This window comes from Hibiscus syriacus, unplaced genomic scaffold, assembly GCF_006381635.1.
Source record: "Hibiscus syriacus cultivar Baekdansim isolate YM2019G1 unplaced genomic scaffold, ASM638163v2 tig00117056_pilon, whole genome shotgun sequence".
Classification (NCBI taxonomy): Eukaryota; Viridiplantae; Streptophyta; class Magnoliopsida; order Malvales; family Malvaceae; genus Hibiscus; species Hibiscus syriacus.
The window spans coordinates 8,301,412-8,310,473 of record NW_024063539.1 but is presented as its reverse complement, the minus strand read 5'-3'; the positions used below and the strand labels follow the sequence as shown (position 1 = coordinate 8,310,473).

Here is a 9,062-nt window from a genome sequence, read left to right as displayed (position 1 = left end):
CACTATAATAAGAGACAATTTTATAATAGTAGCACTTTGATTTCAGAATCATCTCAACGACTGTAAAACCGACCAAAGCTTGCCATTTAGCCACTTCATCCCCGTATTTCTTAAACTCTGCCAACAACAACCCAATACAGTGCCTGCTCCAATCAAACTTCCTTTTTTTTTTGGCAACGTGTAATCAACTTACAATCAACTACCCCCATCTTTATTAACATTAAGAGTTACATTTAACGTTGGCTATTCGCATAAAGAGGCGCAGCCACGAACCTCGAACATAAACCGTAAAACGGACATAAAAGATACTAAAAGAGGTTATTTTTCCTATTCTGAATTTGATTCATAGAATGTTCAGCCATGATCCACTTTGAGACCATAAACGATGCCCTAAGAAAGCATGGATCACTCCACTTATTTAACATTTACAGAAACGGGTGAATGTTTGTCATTCTCAAGCATTTTCCTATTCCTACCAAATTTAAAACAAAAAATAAAATTGGCTCGTGATGTCCAGCTTCAGGGCTCTTTCTCTGGAACTGACTCCAATTTTGGTAAGCTCGCTGCCTCTGTTAGAGGTTCAAAAGATACCGATGTTTCTTTACCTACGGTTGAACCGGATTCAGTTCCTTCATTTGAATTACTGTATTCCTTTGGCTTTAAATCGATACTAAGATAATCTGTCAAGACCTTTGCCACACTCATCCCACGCTGAGGAACTTTGCTGTTTGAGAGAAACGGTGATCTATTACCCTTGGAAGGGGTAGCTAATGGTGCAGGTGAAAAGTTTGGGGTCGAAAATGCTGTTCTATAAGGAGTGCTGGGGAAGGGCACTGAGCATGGGATTGAGAGACTCTTCTGACCGATAACACCAATCCTGGAAAGCAAAGAGAACTGATCCGAATGCTTGGTCAAGTCATCTACATAGAGCACATCATCAATACGTGCAACAATGTTGAACGCAAGGCTCTCCAAAACTCTCGAGTAGCTCTCCAAAATGGATTTCCCAACATCCTGATAACCACCGTAATGTTCATTCATCAGCATGAATTTTGTAATTAAAAGAATTCATAAGAACATAACTCGAACTAGAAATATTGACACAAACCTTGTTATACTGAATTTTGCTCATATCTAAAGTGGTCTGGGGAAGACCAGGGAAACGTTGCTTCAAGCAAAGCAAGAGGCTCTCTGCTCGACCGGCAAGCATCTCTCTCTTGTCAGCATCGGTCATTAGGTCCTTGACCAAATCCCATGACGACCTTGAACTGGACCGTGTTGTGCTGAGAGGTTTGGAGTTTGATTTTTTCTGCCATAAATATATCGAGGCCTCCACTCGATTGGCAATCTCTATAGCTTGATGCTCAGATGATAGCTCAAGGCAATCAAGAAGGCATTCAGGTGTAAACATATCCGATGAAATATAGCGATATATGAGATCTCCTAGGCTCACTCGGCTATTCTGAAACAAGTTTGCACCAAAGTTTTAATAGAAGAAAATAGAATGAAGAATGGCTAGTATTTATTAATTCTCTTTTACCTTTGGAAGAGATTCCAAATATGATTCAGGGACATCCATGTCAGCTAGAGTAATACTGTTGATTGCCATGGCAGCCTTTAGGATCTGGTTTGTACAGTCACGTTTATGCTGCAACTGCTTCCTTGAATTTTCATGGAGGCCCCCTGGCGGCACTCGAGAGACCGGCAGCCACCATTTTTCCTCTTGTCGTTGAAGGGCTTTCCGGAAAGAGGTTGATCCATCAGCCTCTGGGGCTAGAATCCCTTGGTCAACGTACCAGAACTCGGTATCGGTAAAACTATCTAATATCTCCTGCAAAAATAATGTTATAATAAAAAAACACTCTCCAATCAGAATGATATGTACATTGTCATAAAGACAGTGGATCTCACAAGAAGCATGTTGTCCAATTTTCTTAAAGCCGGAATATTAATGTAAAGATCCGAACGAGGCCTGCAAGTCATGACCTGCAATCACAACAAGAACCATATCCATGTAACACAGTGCAATATACTAACTTATTTAGACTATACATTACACGATTATAAAACTTTTTTAGTAGCTTTTCTTGGGGTGTATTTCATCACCAACGGCATTTGCCATTTTAAGCTACAAATCTTCCACTGGATAGAACTTGCTCCCTAGAACTCAAACACCGACCTAATATCGAAATTTCAAATCCTGGGAGATGTTTATAGGGAAAACTATACCTCGAGCTTGCTTCCGTCCGGGAAAGTCTGCCACGAAGGTGTCAGCTCAACAATGTGATCACTAACAGAAAGAAGCCATTCCATCTCTCGTCGCCACATTGCTTTCTTCTCAGGAGGAACTGGTTCTAATCTCCATATTTGCCCAAATAAGGTAGCTTCAAAATGGAAATGAATGGGAAATAACAATCAAACAAAAAGGTCAATGGCAATTAACCAACATAAAATAAGAAACAAATTCCCACATGGACAAATTGTCAAAAAGAATTGATGAAAACTATATCATACCACAAAGATTGGTGATGGCATTTGAAATAGCCAAGGCTGTGCAAACACCATTTCCACAGCCAGACATATCTTCTCCAAGCAACAATTTTGCAAATCTTTCCTTCATCAACTCAATCTCTATAACCCCATTAACCAAACAAATTAAAACAAATGGTTAAACTTCAAGCAAGGAAATGGTGTGAGACATAATAATCACATGATATCAATAATAATACCTGAAATTGTAGAACCTTGTTTCTCTAATTTCCTATTATCCAATGGGGCTTTCTTTCCATCTTCACTACAATTAGTGCTGGTGCAGTCTTCTTCCCCGGCATTTTCCTTTACAGGCCATCCTAATGAAGGTGATGAAGTTGTCCCTTCCTCTGAACTACTCTGACTGTGTTCCTCCTCTTGAACTGTTGTTTCAGATGTTAAAAAATCGGAACTTGAACTGCTTTCACGACCCTTTTCTTCAAGCAACTCGCCAAATGTCCCCATTTGAACCCCGTTCTCCCCAAAGCTTTCATCTTTCTCTTCAAAGCTTCCATTTTTCTCAACCAAACGCTCCATTTCAGCTGGCTGTTCTTCAGACGGAGCAGGTGAAGGACAAAAAACAGAGTTGCTAACTATCATACCACTACACTCCAACTTTTGTGAGCAACAAAAATTGGACTCCTTAGCTTTGTAACACAACCTTCTAAAAGATTTGGAAACCCAAAAGCTCTTAGCTTTTAGCTTTGGCAAAGGCATATGAGGCTTGAACTGGTAATGAATGATGTTGTTGTTGCTGTTTGGTAGACCCTATTTGTTCTTGGTTGGTGAAAGCTCCATCCATAAGGTTGCCAACATGTCTACTTCAATGGGGTAAAATAGAAGTAACAAAAAAAGCAGAAAACTTAGTGTGGGTTTTTTTCCCTTCAGAAAAAAGGCAGAAGCTTTATGTTCTTATACGTGGGGGAGTAGCTGGTGATGATTACTGAGGCCTGCACAAAGACATGACTAGGAGAGCCTTTTTCTTCGTCTCTAAAACTATTAAAGACCTCCTCACATTTCCCATTTTTTTTTCCTATTTTGAAATTTTTAACCAAATCAAAACAAACAAAATCTTAACGATCAGCAGGGTATGTTTGAAAATTAATGATAAAGTAAGTTAATTGGAGGAGCCGTGTAGGCGACGGACTTACCAATCATCCATCATTGTGATGAATACTATGTATAATGGAAAAAGAGATGACTTTGCCTCCTGGGTAACATCGAGATGGAATACTATGAACGGCAGACCAATTCGGTAATTCCTTATGGGTACAAGGGATTGTTTGGTAAATCCCCAAGTCCCAAATTAAAACAACCCTACTTTATCTGTTATTCAACAAATAGGGAGGTAATTATAATACCAAATATAAGGTTAAATAAATACGTTATCGGAAATATTAATATTTTTTTAATATTTTCGATAGAGTGTTACTTAAAATGCTATTTTTTTTCTACCGGAAATTTTAATTTCGTTATCTCAAATGAATATTTTTGATATTAACATTTTCGATAAAAAACTAACATTTTAGGTAACGTTTGATATTAATATTTTCGGTAGAAAAATAACATTTTAGGTAGTACTCTACTAAAAATATTAAAAAAAATATTAACACTTTCGGTAGCGTCTTTCTTAACCTTATATTAAGTTATTTTTTTCCTTAGACATCCTCAAATAAATATAGTTAGGGTTTAGACGAACATTTGTACGTGAATGAAACATTTTTTAATTAACTAAATATATTACTTTTTTAGAGATAAATACTAAGATTCAAATTAATATAAAGTGAAATAATATAAATATTTTTATCACTCGGTCAATTAATAAATTTTTGTATATAAATGAAACATTAATTTAAGGACTATATGTTTTGTATCTTAAAATATAATTGTATCTATCACCGACTGATTGCATATACATTTGAGGAATACTTTTTAATGTAATTTTATGTTGTTTTCTTCTTTTATTTTATTTAATTTTTCCAAAAATGAAAGGGACATGGGTTTAGGATTGAGAGAGTAATCGAAAGATGAAAGCAACAGAGAAATCAAGCAATTTCCCCCCTCATAACTGATAACTAACATTGAAAATGACATTGGAGTTTAAGCCAAGGTGTCATCATTTTCAATATCATCCCCTTCCTTTGTTTAACGTATAGACTCCAACTTCCCTTCTTATTTTCTTTCTTTTTATAACTTTGCTTGCAAGGGTTTTGGTTGGTTGCTCCAACTCAAGGATTTAGTTTGTTGATGTTGACTTCCAAAGGGATGATTAGGGGTAAATGAACAGAGAGTTCGGTGAACTGTTTGTATAACGTTCATTTATGTTCATTTATTAAGCTAAATAAGCGAACAAAGATGTGTTCGCTTCGTTTATATTCACGAACAAGCTTGTTTATGAAAAGTTCGTTTATCGACTCGTTCATTTATGTTCATGAACAAACTCATTTACCCGGTTCTCATTTTCCTTTTTTTAACATTTTAAATATTTGTGAAGGTACAATCTAAATTGAACACATGATAAAAGTTAAAATTCAAACTGTGAATCTTAAGGAGTTTAAGCACTAGTGGTGTAATTTTATCATTTCTCTTTAACTTGCAAATGAAAGGGTAAAACTAAAAATTGGACATATAAACGGACACTAAACAAACACGTTCGCGAACATTAAACAAATATGTGAAAAAATTATATCATTAAACACGAACATAATCTTATTCGTTCAAGCTCGATTCATTTACACTCTTAGGATTGTCAAGTATTTGTCAAATAGTTTATTAGAACAATTATATTAAGTTTAAGTGTTTTAGGAATTAAATTTATGAGATTTAAAATTTTTTAATTTATTTTTATTAAAAAATTAAGGAAAACTTGACAAAAGTGTCTAGTTCAGGAGTCAGAATAAAATCTTTTTACGTAACAACTTAAAAAACGAGTCTAATTTAAGTACTGATTTAAAAATACTTTTTAAATATTAATTTAAAAAAAAATATTTTAAATATTAAATATATATTTAATTTTCTTTTAAAACGGTTGATTTTTATTATTATTATTTTTGGATAAATTCAAGGTGAATACAAGGTAATATACGTTAAAAGATTTTTAACCATTCACAGTGCTCAAGCTCAAGACCTCAAGAGATAACAACAAATCTCTTAATTACTGGGATTGCTTGATTCGTAATTGATTATCACTTTTAAATTGTGTTAAAAAATAAATGGTGTATAATGGGTATTTGGATTTAAGGGGAATTATGACACTAATTATCTATTTGATTATTTATGGAAGTCTACAGGATTTAATGCTTAATTTACTAATGTTTGCTTTGTTTCTTTTAATAGACAATATATTTTTTATATTGGCCCCTCAACGTATTTGAAAATTATTTGTTCTCTTAAAATTGTTAAAAAATACTTTAATGTGTATTTATAAATTAAATAAAGTAATAATTTTAAAATATAATACTTACAAATTCAATTTTCATAAATGAAAAGATAATTTCTTTTATTGACCCATCTCTATCCAAACTCAAAATTTGAAAATAGGAACCAACCCATTTAAGAAAGGGAGCCTTTCGTTTTCTGTTGGGTTGAAGCTTAGAAGCATAAATTGGGTTAGTTATTAGGGGGGGGGGGATGCTATGAATATGCATATTTATTGTTGGTCAGTTTAGAGTTGATCTGCCAATGCTTTGCATATTTACGTGACCAAAGTGAATGAATAACCGTTCCCTTTTCAAATTTGAATCAAAATTAGACGTTGTGACCCCTGACAATGGTTTTTTCTGAGGTGCTGTGCCCAACAAAAAGGGGAAAAAAACATAATAATTACAGTCTTTCATAACCCACAGGAAGACGTTGCAGACTTGGTGAATGCCCTCTCGCCCACTGGCCCATCATGGGGCTCTCACAGTGTCTTAGTTTCAACCGGAGATGGATAGAAGAAGAGTACGCGGTTCTCTTATAAATTTTAAATTATCATATATTATAAATTTATTTTTTTTCATAATTTAGTTTCAATTAGGGGTGTACTAAGAGAGTGAGTATAGGTATTCGTCATCTGAAAATATTATCTATCAATAATCTATTTTCAATCAGGGAGGGGAGGGAGGGGACGGGGGTTGGGAGAATTTTTTTTTTAAATATAATAATTTATTTTAAGTATTTTTTTAATAAATCTTCAAATTATCATAACGTGACTCGTGTTATTTAACATGATTTTTTATCGGCCTTTACATTCAGGACACTTAAAATGATAACGTTTGTAATGTTATGCGCTTAGATTGACCGAAAAATAATTTTGACACCAAAATAAGTAAAACAGTATAATTTGAACACTTATTTTTATATTAACCCTTGATTTTATATCAAACAAGCATTATAATTAAGATAATTGTTTATTTTATCATTTCAGCCTAGACATTTTAAAAAATGTTCTTTCAAATTCTATGTATTTATGTTTTTCGAATTTAGACTTATTTAATAATCTAGATCATATATAATATGATATAAATTATTTACACATTAACAAAAAAGTAAAATATAAATTAATGATAAAATATTTGATTGAATTTAGTACACAAATTTAAGTGATAGTAATTCAATTAAAAAAGTACAATAAACTAAAAAATTGTAAGCTATTAATGCATGTCTCATTATCTTTGTACTCTTAATCCATATATCATTATGCACGGAACTTTACCATCTTGCACCGCGAGTGTATATATGGGAATGTGTCAGGAGCGGGTTAATATACGGTTAATATACAGTATTACCGGATACATTAAAATGTATTTAATAAATTCGGTTTAGCGGTACCTATTATGTTGACAACTAATAATGTTTTAGGTAGAAAATATGAAAAACTATTAAAAAATTTGGTAACCGGTAAACTTTGGTTATCGGTAAGTATCTATCTTTTTTATAAAAGTGTCCATACTTTTAACATATCAAGTAAATTTTACCGGTTTTGTCATAATGAATCTGGTTTTGTCATATTTTTACATGTTATATTGTAAATTATCTATCCTTTTTATAAAAGTGTCCATACTTATTTCACTGTGAAAATATATTTATTATTATCTTTAGTTAATATTGTTAAATTTAAAATCTAAATAATATTTTATAAAATATCAAAAAATCAAATAAATTTTGTGTAAATGAAATTATTAAATTAATATTGTAGGTGGAAAACATGAAACACTATTAAAAAAAAATTGAAACATAAATTACATAACTTTCAAAAAAGTATATATCATTTTTATAAAGTGTCCATACTTATTTCACTGTTGAAAACATATTTATTATTATATTTGGTTAATATTGTTAAATTTAAATTCTAAATAATATTTATAAAATATCAAAACAATCAAATAAAATTTTGTGTAAATTAAATTATTAAATTAATATTGTAGGTGGAAAACATGAAACACTATTAAATAAATTGAAACATAAATTACATAACTTTAAAAGCGGTTATAAATCCTAAAAAGTGTCGATACTTTTAAAAAATATATTGATCCAAAACGATATACCAGGTAAAAATATGATAAAACCGTAACAAAATGATAAAACCGGTAAATTTAAAAGTGTCGATACGTTATATAAGGATCGACACTTTGTGAATTTAAAAGAGAAGCAGTTATAGCGCCTATAATGTGTCGATACTTTAAAAAAATATATCGATCCACAACGATATAACAGGTAAAAATATGATAAAACCGGTATCAAAATGATAAAACCGGTAAAATGATACCGGATATATTGAAAGTGTCGATACTTTCGTAAGTACGTGTAATAAATTATCGACACTTTCAAAGAAATAGGTAATTATCCTTTCGAAAGTATCGACACCTGACATAAAAGTATCGACACTTTTGTATTTGTATCGATTAAATATAAATAACATATCCGATGAAAATATAAAGGCCATAGCTAAATATCCTCTGAAAAAGATAGAATGGACGAGTTTTTGAAATCGAAGAGTAATTGTTGCTGCATTTCAGAAGGCGTTTCTAAAGCGAAGTTTGTTTGTTTGTTGCTGCAGTCGAATCGAAAAGTATGTTGTCGAAACCCTAATTTTTAATTATTACAGTAATCACGATAGGGTTTTTTTATGTTTGTTTGGGTTTTGGAGTAAGGAAGCATTTGGGACCGATTGCAGGTAGAAATAGATATTCAAGGAAAATATAAATGTCGATACTTTTATTAAATATTATAGGTAGAAAATGATATTATAGGTTGTATAAATGTGCCGACACATTTTGGTGTGGCCATTCAAATTCTTTTGAAGAAAACCGTTTTACCACAAGAGTAGTTATCTATATTTGTATATTGAAAAGTGTATGTAACAAAATAATTTGATTTGCGTAAACTGATATATGAAGGAAAAATGGAGTCAATGGGTTGGAAAATTGTTGGTGGAGCAGATGACTTTGAAATTGAGGCCGAGACTCGAAAGCAACCAAAGGGTGGATATATGTACTTTTAGTAAGTATCAATGTCTTTTTGTTATTATTGTTGAAATGGTAATTGGATTA

At 32.2% G+C, this 9,062-nt stretch overlaps 1 pseudogene; it reads right to left on the bottom strand.

Moving 5' to 3' along the window:
• Nucleotides 1-474: 474 nt before the first annotated feature.
• LOC120198644 lies at nucleotides 475-3,377 on the bottom strand (annotated as a pseudogene).
• Between the last annotated feature and the right edge of the window lie 5,685 nt (nucleotides 3,378-9,062).